A 16,251-nucleotide genomic window follows, 5' to 3' on the forward strand; every position below is an offset into this window, starting at 1 on the left:
CACCTATTACTTCATTAGGATCAGAGCTGCAGTACTCCAGCCTAACCGCTATACTGTGCACGGGGTGTCAGTCCTGCACCTATTACTTCATTAGGATCAGAGCTGCAGTACTCCAGCCTAACCGCTATACTGTGCACAGGGTGTCGGTCCTGCACCTATTACTTCATTAGGATCAGAGCTGCAGTACTCCAGCCTAACCGCTATACTGTGCACGGGGTGTCAGTCCTGCACCTATTACTTCAATAAGATCAGAGCTGCAGTACTCCAGCCTAACCGCTATACTGTGCACGGGGTGTCAGTCACTGCACCTATTACTTCATTAGGATCAGAGCTGCAGTACTCCAGCCTAACCGCTATACTGTGCACGGGGTGTCAGTCCTGCACCTATTACTTCATTAGGATCAGAGCTGCAGTACTCCAGCCTAACCGCTATACTGTGCACGGGGTGTCAGTCCTGCACCTATTACTTCATTAGGATCAGAGCTGCAGTACTCCAGCCTAACCGCTATACTGTGCATGGGGTGTCAGTCCTGCGCCTATTACTTCAATAAGATCAGAGCTGCAGTACTCCAGCCTAACCGCTATACTGTGCACGGGGTGTCAGTCCTGCACCTATTACTTCATTAGGATCAGAGCTGCAGTACTCCAGCCTAACCGCTATACTGTGCACGGGGTGTCAGTCCTGCACCTATTACTTCATTAGGATCAGAGCTGCAGTACTCCAGCCTAACCGCTATACTGTGCACGGGGTGTCGGTCCTGCACCTATTACTTCATTAGGATCAGAGCTGCAGTACTCCAGCCTAACCGCTATACTGTGCACGGGGTGTCAGTCCTGCACCTATTACTTCATTAGGATCAGAGCTGCAGTACTCCAGCCTAACCGCTATACTGTGCACGGGGTGTTGGTCCTGCACCTATTACTTCATTAGGATCAGAGCTGCAGTACTCCAGCCTAACCGCTATACTGTGCACGGGGTGTCGGTCCTGCACCTATTACTTCATTAGGATCAGAGCTGCAGTACTCCAGCCTAACCGCTATACTGTGCACGGGGTGTCGGTCCTGCACCTATTACTTCATTAGGATCAGAGCTGCAATAGTCCAGCCTAACCGCTATACTGTGCACGGGGTGTCGGTCCTGCACCTATTACTTCATTAGGATCAGAGCTGCAATAGTCCAGCCTAACCGCTATACTGTGCACGGGGTGTCAGTCCTGCACCTATTACTTCATTAGGATCAGAGCTGCAGTACTCCAGCCTAACCGCTATACTGTGCACGGGGTGTCAGTCCTGCACCTAGTACGTCATTAGGATCAGAGCTGCAGTACTCCAGCCTGACCGCTATACTGTGCACGGGGTGTCAGTCCTGCACCTATTACTTCATTAGGATCAGAGTTGCAGTACTCCAGCCTGACCGCTATACTGTGCACGAGGTGTCAGTCCTGCACCTATTACTTCATTAGGATCAGAGCTGCAGTACTCCAGCCTAACCGCTATACTGTGCACGGGGTGTCAGTCCTGCACCTATTACTTCATTAGGATCAGAGCTGCAGTTCTCCAGCCTAACCGCTATACTGTGCACGGGGTGTCGGTCCTGCACCTATTACTTCATTAGGATCAGAGCTGCAGTACTCCAGCCTAACCGCTATACTGTGCACGGGGTGTCAGTCCTGCACCTATTACTTCATTAGGATCAGAGCTGCAGTACTCCAGCCTGACCGCTATACTGTGCACGAGGTGTCAGTCCTGCACCTATTACTTCATTAGGATCAGAGCTGCAGTACTCCAGCCTAACCGCTATACTGTGCACGGGGTGTCGGTCCTGCACCTATTACTTCATTAGGATCAGAGCTGCAGTTCTCCAGCCTAACCGCTATACTGTGCACGGGGTGTCAGTCCTGCACCTATTACTTCATTAGGATCAGAGCTGCAGTACTCCAGCCTAACCGCTATACTGTGCACGGGGTGTCAGTCCTGCACCTATTACTTCATTAGGATCAGAGCTGCAGTACTCCAGCCTAACCGCTATACTGTGCACGGGGTGTCGGTCCTGCACCTATTACTTCATTAGGATCAGAGCTGCAGTACTCCAGCCTAACCGCTATACTGTGCACGGGGTGTCAGTCCTGCACCTATTACTTCATTAGGATCAGAGCTGCAGTACTCCAGCCTAACCGCTATACTGTGCACGGGGTGTCAGTCCTGCACCTATTACTTCATTAGGATCAGAGCTGCAGTACTCCAGCCTAACCGCTATACTGTGCACGAGGTGTCGGTCCTGCACCTATTACTTCATTAGGATCAGAGCTGCAGTACTCCAGCCTAACCGCTATACTGTGCTTGGGGTGTCGGTCCTGCACCTATTACTTCAATAAGATCAGAGTTGCAGTACTCCAGCCTAACCGCTATACTGTGCACGGGGTGTCAGTCCTGCACCTATTACTTCATTAGGATCAGAGCTGCAGTACTCCAGCCTAACCGCTATACTGTGCACGGGGTGTCGGTCCTGCACCTATTACTTCATTAGGATCAGAGCTGCAGTACTCCAGCCTAACCGCTATACTGTGCACGGGGTGTCGGTCCTGCACCTATTACTTCATTAGGATCAGAGCTGCAGTACTCCAGCCTAACCGCTATACTGTGCTTGGGGTGTCGGTCCTGCACCTATTACTTCAATAAGATCAGAGTTGCAGTACTCCAGCCTAACCGCTATACTGTGCACGGGGTGTCAGTCCTGCACCTATTACTTCATTAGGATCAGAGCTGCAGTACTCCAGCCTAACCGCTATACTGTGCACGGGGTGTCAGTCCTGCACCTATTACTTCATTAGGATCAGAGCTGCAGTACTCCAGCCTAACCGCTATACTGTGCTTGGGGTGTCGGTCCTGCACCTATTACTTCAATAAGATCAGAGTTGCAGTACTCCAGCCTAACCGCTATACTGTGCACGGGGTGTCAGTCCTGCACCTATTACTTCATTAGGATCAGAGCTGCAGTACTCCAGCCTAACCGCTATACTGTGCTTGGGGTGTCGGTCCTGCACCTATTACTTCAATAAGATCAGAGTTGCAGTACTCCAGCCTAACCGCTATACTGTGCACGGGGTGTCAGTCCTGCACCTATTACTTCATTAGGATCAGAGCTGCAGTACTCCAGCCTAACCGCTATACTGTGCACGGGGTGTCGGTCCTGCACCTATTACTTCATTAGGATCAGAGCTGCAGTACTCCAGCCTAACCGCTATACTGTGCACGGGGTGTCGGTCCTGCACCTATTACTTCATTAGGATCAGAGCTGCAGTACTCCAGCCTAACCGCTATACTGTGCTTGGGGTGTCGGTCCTGCACCTATTACTTCAATAAGATCAGAGTTGCAGTACTCCAGCCTAACCGCTATACTGTGCACGGGGTGTCAGTCCTGCACCTATTACTTCATTAGGATCAGAGCTGCAGTACTCCAGCCTAACCGCTATACTGTGCACGGGGTGTCAGTCCTGCACCTATTACTTCATTAGGATCAGAGCTGCAGTACTCCAGCCTAACCGCTATACTGTGCTTGGGGTGTCGGTCCTGCACCTATTACTTCAATAAGATCAGAGTTGCAGTACTCCAGCCTAACCGCTATACTGTGCACGGGGTGTCAGTCCTGCACCTATTACTTCATTAGGATCAGAGCTGCAGTACTCCAGCCTAACCGCTATACTGTGCACGGGGTGTCGGTCCTGCACCTATTACTTCAATAAGATCAGAGCTGCTTCCAGTCCCATCCAGTGTGATGTCTTCCAGCATCAGGGGGCAGCCTGGTAAGCTGATCTGTGCAGTTTCTGGGTAGGATAGGTCATCTGTATGAATAAACCCTGTAGATCATACAATCTCTCTTCTACAACCGTACTGCTTTCTGTTTTTGCATTTTCTCTCCATGCAGTCAGTCTCCTCATGTCATGATGTTAAAGCTGCACTAATAAGTCTTCCATTTGCGCTCCCTGGTGCCACATCACTGAAATACTGATTAAGTAACTGCAGCTGCATCTCCCTCCTCCCCTTCTCCTGTCTACTTCTTAGTGTATTACACTTGATGGATCATTTGTAGACTAAGGAGGATTATTGATATGTACACAGAGCCTGCGGGCACGGACATGGGAACTACATCCTACTGGGAAGTGATAAAGATGTCACTTCTCCCAATAAGATACATGACAAAGTTTAATATCATCACGAGTATTACTGAGTTATGCAAGAAAAATACTTTAATGCAAACAGCGACCTATCGCGCCAGCGGCAGATTTTTTCACTCCCAATTGCAGGTTTAATTTTCCTCCTTTTAGAAATAAAATGACTTCAATTAGAGCCGGGATCAGGCGTCATTATACCGTCCTATCTGTGGCTGCTATTGTGCCGCGCTGATTTGTGAGATCTGCCTTGTAATGTTCTCTGCACAGTATTATTATCTTTAACACAATCCTTTCATAGAGTCCAGCATATTAACATGATGAAATATATGGAAATGAGCACCTTGGGGTTTGGCGCATTGTGTGTTCTTTGAATTTAGTGAACTCCATTATTTTCTTTGTTAGAGATCTGGATAATTGTTGTGTGGATATCTGGCGACCTCTGCAACGTTTGCGAATATCTCACGTATCCCAGCGCTTGTCGCATCTTCATTCAGCCAATCACATCAAGAAAATACATTCCTGAAGACGATGAACAATCCGATAAGTGATTATTTGTATCAACTTATTAATACAAGGAACCGAGTCATTATATCCAAGAAGCGTCAAGATGGAGAAGCCGAAAGAATCTTCTTCCTCTAGAGATAACTTTACACTTCTTTGTGGAGTTTATGTGATTTACTAGTGGTTATGACCAGACACCGGTGTAAATGTCGCATCTTTGGCTCATCTTAGTGCAACTTGTTTGGGCTAAAAGGTTTCGACTAGCTAGAGGTGCCGGTGTGACATCTAAGGAAAAAGGGGTAAAATGTGACAAGATGAGGCCAAATGCCCTAAAATTGCATCACAACATCTTGGTTCAAAGTAAGACAACTAAAGGGTTGTATATTCTTAGACTAAACAGCCTATAGATATAACAGACTTATCGTCCAAGATCAGACACTGTGATAAAACTGGTGAATTTTCAGACGGCCTAAGTTTTCGCTGTCTCTCTATTAGTAAATCCAGGTCACACTACTTTGTGACTATGAACATCTTTGTTGCTTTCATTTTTCTAAATACTGTATTAATGGCAATTCCATTTGTTTGGATCTAAACTGGTCTAATAGAAACCTGAAGACTCAAACTGGGGAGAAAAGAGAGAAAGAAGAAGATCTAGAAGAGGTGGTGGAAGATAAAGAAGAGAAAGTGGAAGAAAGGAAGAAGAAATAAGAAGATCTAGAAGAGGTGGTGGAAGATAAAGAAGAAAAAGACGAAGAAAGGAAGAAGAAAGAAGAATATCTAGAAGAGGTGGTGGAAGATAAGGAAGAGAAAGTGGAAGAAAGTAAGAAGAAAGAAGAAGATCTAGAGGAGGTGGTGGAAGATAAAGAAGAGAAAGACGAAGAAAGAAAGAAGAAAGAAGATCTAGAAGAGGTGGTGGAAGATAAGGAAGAGAAAGTGGAAGAAAGGAAGAAGAAAGAAGAAGATCTAGAAGAGGTGGTGGAAGATAAAGAAGAGAAAGTGGAAGAAAGGAAGAAGAAATAAGAAGATCTAGAAGAGGTGGTGGAAGATAAAGAAGAAAAAGACGAAGAAAGGAAGAAGAAAGAAGAATATCTAGAAGAGGTGGTGGAAGATAAGGAAGAGAAAGTGGAAGAAAGTAAGAAGAAAGAAGAAGATCTAGAGGAGGTGGTGGAAGATAAAGAAGAGAAAGACGAAGAAAGGAAGAAGAAAGAAGAAGATCTAGAAGAGGTGGTGGAAGATAAAGAAAAGAAAGTGGAAGAAAGGAAGAAGAAAGAAGAAGATCTAGAAGAGGTGGTGGAAGATAAAGAAGAGAAAGTGGAAGAAAGGAAAAAGAAAGAAGAAGATCCAGCACCACTGTGACCCCAGACACTACAATCTGCTCCACAGTGGCCTCCACACAGTATAATCTGCTCCACAGTGGCCTCCACACAGTATAATCTGCTCCACAGTGGCCTCCACACAGTATAATCTGCTGCACAGTGGCCTCCACACAGTATAATCTGCTGCACAGTGTCCTCCACACAGTATAATCTGCTCCACAGTGGCCTCCACACAGTATAATCTGCTGCACAGTGGCCTCCACACAGTATAATCTGCTCCACAGTGGCCTCCACACAGTATAATCTGCTGCACAGTGGTCTCCACACAGTATAATCTGCTGCACAGTGGCCTCCACACAGTATAATCTGCTGCACAGTGGCCTCCACACAGTATAATCTGCTCCACAGTGGCCTCCACACAGTATAATCTGCTGCACAGTGGTCTCCACACAGTATAATCTGCTGCACAGTGGCCTCCACACAGTATAATCTGCTGCACAGTGGTCTCCACACAGTATAATCCGCTGCACAGTGGCCTCCACACAGTATAATATGCTGCGCAGTGGCCTCCACACAGTATAATCTGCTCCACAGTGGCCTCCACACAGTATGATCTGCTGCACAGTGGTCTCCACACAGTATAATCTGCTGTACAGTGGTCTCCACACAGTATAATCTGCTGCACAGTGGCCTCCACACAGTATAATCTGCTGCACAGTGGCCTCCACACAGTATAATCTGCTCCACAGTGGCCTCCACACAGTATAATCTGCTGCACAGTGGTCTCCACACAGTATAATCTGCTGCACAGTGGCCTCCACACAGTATAATCTGCTGCACAGTGGTCTCCACACAGTATAATCCGCTGCACAGTGGCCTCCACACAGTATAATATGCTGCGCAGTGGCCTCCACACAGTATAATCTGCTCCACAGTGGCCTCCACACAGTATGATCTGCTGCACAGTGGTCTCCACACAGTATAATCTGCTGCACAGTGGCCTCCACACAGTATAATCTGCTCCACAGTGGCCTCCACATAGTATAATCTGCTGCACAGTGGTCTCCACACAGTATAATCCGCTGCACAGTGGCCTCCACACAGTATAATCTGCTGCACAGTGGCCTCCACACTGTACAATCTGTTCCAAAGATGGGTACCCAAAGAGAGGGCTCTGAGTGCCACCTCCGGCACCTGTGCCATAGGGTCGCCATCATGGCACTAGCGTATGGCGTATGTCAGGATATGCTGGTGCAGGGAGCTGTAATACATACTGGTGGGATACTGGTGGGATGACAAGTGGAAGAATGGTAGAGAAACCTCAATCAGCCCAACAATATGTTAAGAGTTTATCTTAGTTAAGCAGAGAAATCTAATCTGTAAGGAAATGTCTAATATTACACTCCATTGCTGCTTGGTTAGAAGTGTCACTTGTACACGTATAACACCTGGAACTCTTCCTTCATGTCGTCACCTTTCATGTTCGCCGCGTTGCATTCTCCTGTCTCACATCCCGATACGTTTCCACTCTCATTAACCTCCTTTTACTCAAGAACTTTTATTTTTCTGACTTGACAATTCAATGCATTTGTACACAGGAAACCAGGGGGAAAAAAGCAAGAAAAAGAGAAAAGCTTCATCTGTGGGAGAACATTTCTTATGTGGAGATCAATAATTGATTGTACCTACTTGAAAGTGGTCGTGTGAATTATTGAATAGGTTCCCTGGTTCACTTTACTATGCAAAGAAAACTTCTGGTAATTACAAACTAGTTATAGCCGAAGGAAACGTCTGGATAAATGTATTGGTTTTAACTTTGCTCCGAAAAGTCATATATTCTTGTTAACTGAAAGGAGAAACATAGAAATGGGTTTTGTTGGAACGTCGGCCTCACACAGTCTTCAGTATTAGTCTCCAGATCACAAGAGCCCTAATATAATGAGCCTTATATAGAGGGGACGTAACGTAGTGATTGGTGCGCCTAATATTCTATTTAGGGATCTTGCTCCTGGCTATACTGCAATATTATTATCATTGACAGGAACATATAATAAGCTAATGGGACACGTAGCATCAAATCCACCCAATATATCACTGTCTTGTATCACTGAAGTCAAGAAACTATCCATGTCAGCAAGGGCAGAAGAAACAACTGGATACAAAGACTACAACTTGGAAGATTTGTACAGTAGCTCGATGCCAAGTGCAGGACTTCAGGGACATGTGGTTAAATGCTGAGACACCCACATGGGATTGTTGTAGTTTAATGGTGTGTCATCCATTTGGAATTAGTGCAGTTTGGTAGTTCTGTAAATTTTACACTTGGTCCATATATAGTTTCATGGTAGCTCCATGGAAGTCAAGTAACGTGATACTAGGAATAGCACCTTGAGGTTTGTAGAGTTGTAGTTTGACTTTTGGTCAGCCACTTGAAATACTGTATGTTGAGTTTGATGGCTATGTATAGATTGATGGTAGGTCCACTATTTGGAATATACATAGTTTGATGGCAAATTCCTGACTTGTACTTTGACGGTAGTCCAACCATTGTGTAGTCTGTGTAGTCTGATGGTCCTATAATTGAGAGTCATCCTTCTGATTTTAATTCCACCAACATGGGGTGTGCAGTTTGGCAGAAGGACTTCCTCTTCTTGGGAACACAAATCTGGACTGCAACCAAAGTCTCTAGAAGAATCTTCGCTGGGAAACGCAATTAAACTTGGCCTTAAAGGGATTCTACCATTAAAGCAACTTTTTTTCTAATTACCACGTCAGAATAGCCTTAAGAAAGGCTATTCGTCTCCCACCTTTAGATGTGGTCTCCGTCGCGCCGTTCCTTAGAAATACTGGTACTTACCGGTATGCTAATGAGGTCTCGGCAGCAATGAGGGCGTCCATCTTCTTCATCTGCCTCCTCCCCTTGTCTGTTGTCTTTTTTCTTCGTCATGTTTGACGCCTGCGCAGTCGGCTCTGACAGTGAGACCCTGTTAGAGCCAACTGCGCATGCTCAGTAAGGTCCGTACAGCCCTCCGATGCCTGGATGAGTTCACTTGTGCGTCGGAGGGCTGTACGGACCTTACTGAGCATGTGCAGTCAGCTCTAACAGGGTCTCGCTGTCAGAGCCGACTGCCCAGGCATCAGACATGACGAAGAAAGAAGATGACAGACAAGGGGAGGAGGCAGATGAAGAAGAAGGACACTCGCATTGCTGCCGAGACCTCATTTGCATACCGGTAAGTACCGGTATTTCTAAGGAACGGAGCGACGAAGACCACATCTAAAGGTAGGAGACAAATAGCCTTTCTTGAGGCTATTCCGACGTGGAAATTAGAAAAAAAAAGTTGCTTTAATGGATGGTAGAATCCCTTTAAAGTGTATCTCCCATTTTTGTTGTTGTTATTGTGTCCGGGGATGTTTGGTGAACATTTTTGCAATTTACTTTCTTATTTTATCTAAATTCCTTTTCATTCTAAATCAGGTTGTGATATTCTCTTTAGAAAGCCTCTGAGCTGTTACTAGGGAATGTCTGCACTTAGTTATAGTGTAAGTATGAAGACCTGAGGCTTTTACCAAAGGGGGATGGTTCATTTCTGGCACAAACCAGGACAATATACAAAGTTCCTACGTGTATATAATAAGATTGTTAATTCTTTTTTATATCCTAAAGCAAATGGTTATATAATATTTCTCAAATATCTAATTGTATAGAATCAGTAACATATATAATTTTTACTGTATAATACATATTTACGCTGACCGTAAGGTGGTGCCAACGTGTCTGGTATGTTGTAAGTTGCAGGAAATCTTTTATGTAGCGTCAGGTCTTATCTTACGTTAATGAAATGTTTTTCCTTTGTGCGGTTGTTATGACACTGTTAATAAATGTGCCCCGGTATGTTTTGTTGCTCAGCGCCCGGTAGACGACACCGTCTAATTATTAGATGATTAGTGATGTGTGAAGCTAATGTATTCTGGGACTCCGCTAACATCTACAAACACCAAGAACAATTGACAAGTGTCCAAATATTTGACCAAGATGTGACGGCTCATTAAAGAGTTCTCACAAACAGCAGCTGAACGCCGGAGTGACTACAGAGGCAGGGAACGGTGCGACATCTTAGGCTAGACGTCCATGAAAGTGGTGAAAAACAGCCATGGAATCCATCCATCCAGAGGGGTGGCCGATCTTACAGATCTCCTATACATTTAAGTATATGGATGTACATACAGCACAAAAAGAAGAGGAATTCCTCTTCATTTTCTATCACCATATCTGGCCGCCGGCTACCTGTGACGGGATGTCGTTGCAGGGAATTGTTATTCCTTCACAGCTTTCCCATGCTGATTAGGTTCAGATGAATGGACATAACCAGCAGGGAGTCACAAGCTGCAGAATCCGCGGCTGAATCAGCCACAGAATCTGCAACAAGATCGAGCAGGACGATTATTTTTTTCAGTGTCCTGCTGCAATCTCTGCCTCCCATTGAAAACAATCCGTGGTAAGTTCCTCCATGTATCCGTAACGTTCTATAGAAGAGACTTCCATTGTTTGGTTCTTTGGCTGTTACAAATGTATCACTACTAGAATGATGAGAGTTGTTGTTCTGCAGCAGTTGGGGAGACAACGTTTCGAGATCACCATTTTACAGTTTTAGAATCCAAAGTTTATGACCCCATAGAAAATGGTAGTCACTAATACGCTGACGAGTCATCACTGGGGTTGAGCCGATCTTCAGGTTTCAGGATCGATTTTAAAATCCGATTTCCAATCATTTTCCATCCGATCCCAATATCAATTGTGAAATTTACTCGATAACCGATCGGAATCCGATTTTTTCCGATCCCGATTGCTCAACCCTAATCATCACTGGCTCCTATATTTATAATGACTTATTTATCCTTATAGATATCTTTACTCTCTGAGCCTTTCATCAGTAACATACATGTCTTCTATCGTCTTGAGCTTAAATTTCCATGTTTCATCAGTAACATACATGTCTTCTATCGTCTTGAGCCTAAGTTTCCATGTTTCATCAGTAACATACATGTCTTCTATCGTCTTGAGCTTAAGTTTCCATGTTTCATCAGTAACATACATGTCTTCTATCGTCTTGAGCTTACGTTTCCATGTTTCATCAGTAACATACATGTCTTCTATCGTCTTGAGCTTAAGTTTCCATGTTTCATCAGTAACATACATGTCTTCTATCGTCTTGAGCTTAAGTTTCCATGTTTCATCAGTAACATACATGTCTTCTATCGTCTTGAGCTTAAATTTCCATGTTTCATCAGTAACATACATGTCTTCTATCGTCTTGAGCCTAAGTTTCCATGTTTCATCAGTAACATACATGTCTTCTATCGTCTTGAGCTTAAGTTTCCATGTTTCATCAGTAACATACATGTCTTCTATCGTCTTGAGCTTACGTTTCCATGTTTCATCAGTAACATACATGTCTTCTATCATCTTGAGCTTAAATTTCCATGTTCCATTAGTAACATACATGTCTTCTATCGTCTTGAGCCTAAGTTTCCATGTTTCATCAGTAACATACATGTCTTCTATCGTCTTGAGCTTAAGTTTCCATGTTTCATCAGTAACATACATGTCTTCTATCGTCTTGAGCTTACGTTTCCATGTTTCATCAGTAACATACATGTCTTCTATCGTCTTGAGCTTAAGTTTCCATGTTTCATCAGTAACATACATGTCTTCTATCGTCTTCAGCTTAAGTTTCCATGTTTCATCAGTAACATACATGTCTTCTATCATCTTGAGCTTAAATTTCCATGTTCCATTAGTAACATACATGTCTTCTATCGTCTTGAGCCTAAGTTTCCATGTTTCATCAGTAACATACATGTCTTCTATCGTCTTGAGCTTAAGTTTCCATGTTTCAACAGTAACATACATGTCTTCTATCGTCTTGAGCTTAAGTTTCCATGTTTCATCAGTAACATACATGTCTTCTATCGTCTTGAGCTTAAGTTTCCATGTTTCATCAGTAACATACATGTCTTCTATCGTCTTGAGCTTAAGTTTCCATGTTTCATCAGTAACATACATGTCTTCTATCGTCTTGAGCTTAAGTTTCCATGTTTCATCAGTAACATACATGTCTTCTATCGTCTTGAGCTTAAGTTTCCATGTTTCATCAGTAACATACATGTCTTCTATCGTCTTGAGCTTAAGTTTCCATGTTTTATCAGTAACATACATGTCTTCTATCGTCTTGAGCTTAAGTTTCCATGTTTCATCAGTAACATACATGTCTTCTATCGTCTTGAGCTTAAGTTTCCATGTTTCATCAGTAACATACATGTCTTCTATCGTCTTGAGCTTAAGTTTCCATGTTTTATCAGTAACATACATGTCTTCTATCGTCTTCAGCTTAAGTTTCCATGTTTCATCAGTAACATACATGTCTTCTATCGTCTTGACCTTAAGTTTCCATGTTTCATCAGTAACATACATGTCTTCTATCGTCTTGAGCTCAAGTTTCCATGTTTCATCAGTAACATACATGTCTTCTATCGTCTTGAGCTCAAGTTTCCATGTTTCATCAGTAACATACATGTCTTCTATCGTCTTGAGCTTGCATTTCCATGTTTCATCCGTCTTATTTCCTGTACTTTTGACCTTTGAAAGAAGGCTCTTCATGTCATTAAGTCATTGATTGACTAAGCTCCCTTTTCTCTTCTCAAAAAAATTCATCAACAGCTTGGTCAATATCCTTCATTATTGAGCCATTTACTTCCGCCCTGCTGATGTCAGCTACAATACGACTTGGATGTACAGAGGGGATACAGAGATGTGAAGATACTAGAGAAGGAGAGAGTGATAAAAAAATCTAATCTTAAGTGGTTTGTGTGCCTGAACCGGAAACATGTGCGGTAACAAAGTCCTGTGATCCCAGCAGACTTGGCAATGACTCAAGCAGACGGTCTAAGTAATGGATGAGAGTGAGCACGTAAGTGCACTGAAAGAGCAAAGTAATGTGAGCTAGAAGGGTCGCCCGAACTCTGAGAAGTGACTGGACTGTAACTCTGCGGATTCTGTAACATGGCAGACACAATGATAACGTCCTGCTAGTAAATTAGAAGAAACTGAGGATTTATAAGCCCTGGGGAGGTCTCACTGGAGGGAAGTAAGATCTGCACCCCAAAAATAAAGTGTATAATGAAATCTCCTTATTAAATGCGTTTGTCATAGATATTAAATGGAAAAACTTCAACAATGTGATGAAAAAAAATAAATCTAAATATCCCACCAAGTCTAAGCAGCAACGACCAAGAGACATCGGGCGAGAGAAGAAAGGGAAGAAAAAAATAAGAAGAAAAATAAGTTTATGGAAAATGGAAGCAACCCAAAGTAAGTTCATAATTAAGGATCGGTGAACGTCTGAAGATTCATTTCGGCGGGTATTGTGGTGGTGCGATTGTTTGGTTTGGTATACACTTGTTCGGATAGAACTGGACGTGAAGATATAGGTGTAGGTCCAAAGGAGGTGTAAAAAAAACTCCCAAAAAATTTATACTCACCTCTTGTGGGCACCTTTCCGGTGATCTGTGTTCTCTTTTGCCAGTGTGACATCACAAAAGAGTGCCAGACGCCAGCTCTATGATGTCATGTGTCCGGCGTCACCAGGGAGGACCAATCACAGGCCTCAGCAGTGACTCCAGACAGATGACATCATAGAATAGTGACTGACAAAAGCTCTATGATGTCATGTGTCTGGGATCATCACGGAGGACCAATCACAGACCTCAGCAGTGACTACAAACACATGACATCATAGAATAGTGACTGACAAAAGCTCTATGATGTCATGTGTCCGGGGTGGTCCAGGGAGGACCAATCACAAGCCTCAGCAGTGAACACGCATGACATCACAGAATAGTATGAATATGTGGAGGATGACGACACAGATGTGAGAATGTGTTTATAATTTATTATATACTGTATATTATTGACCAAATAATGAAGGACTTTTGGCCCTGGTACAATCTTCAGGAGAGAAATTCTGGAACCCCAAATCTATTCCAGATTGTGGCTCCATTTCTCGTTAGTTATCCCATATTACATTGTATATTCAGCCATTTCTGGACATCCCATAATTAATCAAAATCTCCCAGCAGTGAGAAACTAAACCCCCCTGAATGTCTAGACCAATGTAGTTCCATCCTAGATCTGGATGAGACACCTTTGGATACTTAGTAGCTGCGAGTGATCTTTTTGGACTGAGACATGAGTAAAATTCGTCGTGTTGGTTTCTGAAAATTTGTGACAATTCCGGCAAAAGATTTACATAATTGCACTTATCGAATATTTCAATGGCAGAAAACCTGCATTACGTTTCTAAGCTACTTACATGTAACCGTTCGCATTCTAATGAGAAATTCTGAAACTTTCTGACATCAGATACAACGTTTCAATCTAAACCCATGTTTTATGCTCACAAACAAGGACCTTTCAACCCGTAACATGATTAACAGATATCCCGGCAGAATTCGCCAAGGAGAAGGCTGCGGCGGATAGAAAGCATCAGTTTGACGTCTTATTTGTAATATTATTTAAGCCGTTTCCTTTTATAGCAGGAAAAATGCAAGAAAAAAATCACTTATGTTGGAGTAGGATTATTTATTAGATGTAATTTTGAGCAATGCCTTTCACGAGCGCGCTGGGTGATAAGATATAGCGATTGTGTGCCGCTCCTGTGCCGCTAACAGCTTCATATATAATTGGATTTAAGTAAAAAGCTATAGAAATCCTGAACTGCAGGCAGCTCCTCGATGCTGGGAACAGAAATGTACTTGTTGACAGAGACGTATAGAACTCCAAATATGAACATGTACGTATAGGGCCTGACTCGGTGCTCTGTTTATAAAATATGGAGCAAAGACCCAACCAGGTCATTGCGTGGCAGTAGTCAGACCCGGCTGTGGTACTTTGTGTAGTCAGAGACTAAAGTACAATAGCAAGAGTGGCTTCACTGATGAAGAGGAGCCACATGGAACTCTTCATTACCAGCCATGTACAGATGAGTATTCAGGATTCAAGGAGAAGTCTTGGCCATGCCACAATGCCACCGACCTGTCTCTAATGTTGTTTGCAGTGTCTCTGGTGTCTGATCGCTGTTATGTTGGTTGTAATGGTTTAGAGACCAAAGACAGGAGTTTGGTTTTACAAGAGCATATCTGGGCATCTTGTTATGGCACCACTATGGTTGGAACTAGTGCAGGGAAATGCATTTGCAAGGGCTCTGTTATGGTTGGCAGATATTTAGAGGCAATTCTTGCCAAGGCGTTCGGGGGTTCCCCATGCAGACTCCCCAAACGGATTACCAAACACAGATGTGAACCAGACATAACACTGAGGTGGAGAGAGCTGGAGCCCAATGGTGGAAAGACAACTCTACAGATTTGGCAAACTTGCAAGAACTTGGGGATCTTTGTAGCACACCACCTCCATTTCCTAGCTTTTTGCCTTTCTCCTCCCCCCACCACTTTGAATTCCTTGCACTTTAGGTGAATATCTCCCGTGACCTGGATTTCCTATATCTTTTAGCTGTTATTTTGTTACTATTATCATTTACTTGCCGTCGCTCCCCTGGTGTTTGGGCTGTTTTTCTATATAACTCTATGGCTATGGCGCTCTCTCTATTGTCCATCTGCAATACTTTTTGTAACGCTTCGTATTTGATATGTCAAATATTCAAATATTTAGTACAAACCCAATCGGATGGAAAAAAAAAAAGTCGAAAAGTTTTTGTATACTTAAGAAAAACTAGAACTTCAAGACTTTGTGATGCGACAGAATAAAGTGCAGCGAGGTCTGAAGTCTGCATGCTACACCCCATGCAACCTGTCTCGCTGCCTTGCCTTTATATCTTTATGTTTTCATGCATTTAAAATGCACATTAAGAAAGTCCAGAAAACTGGGATTGTAGACGAAATTCATGAAGCCATTTAAATGCAGCACAACAGGTGAGTGATATATGCACATGGACCTTAGGAGGAATGGCGCAACGTAGCGAATGTAAATAACCCTCAGTAGATGTGAGCACTGTCTGTCCTGCTGTAGGACTGATGGTAGCCGGGGGAAGGAAGCAATAGCAAGGAGAACACGCCACAGGGATAGAAGACGTCACGCTGTGATACTGGGAATGTTACCAATGATGGGGATAAAGAAAGGAATCAGAAGAGGATCGTCGGGTCAATGTCAGCTAAAACAGATTATCAGCCATGAAATAGTCAACGGC

Source organism: Leptodactylus fuscus, chromosome 8 (genome assembly GCF_031893055.1).
Source record: "Leptodactylus fuscus isolate aLepFus1 chromosome 8, aLepFus1.hap2, whole genome shotgun sequence".
Classification (NCBI taxonomy): domain Eukaryota; kingdom Metazoa; phylum Chordata; class Amphibia; order Anura; family Leptodactylidae; genus Leptodactylus; species Leptodactylus fuscus.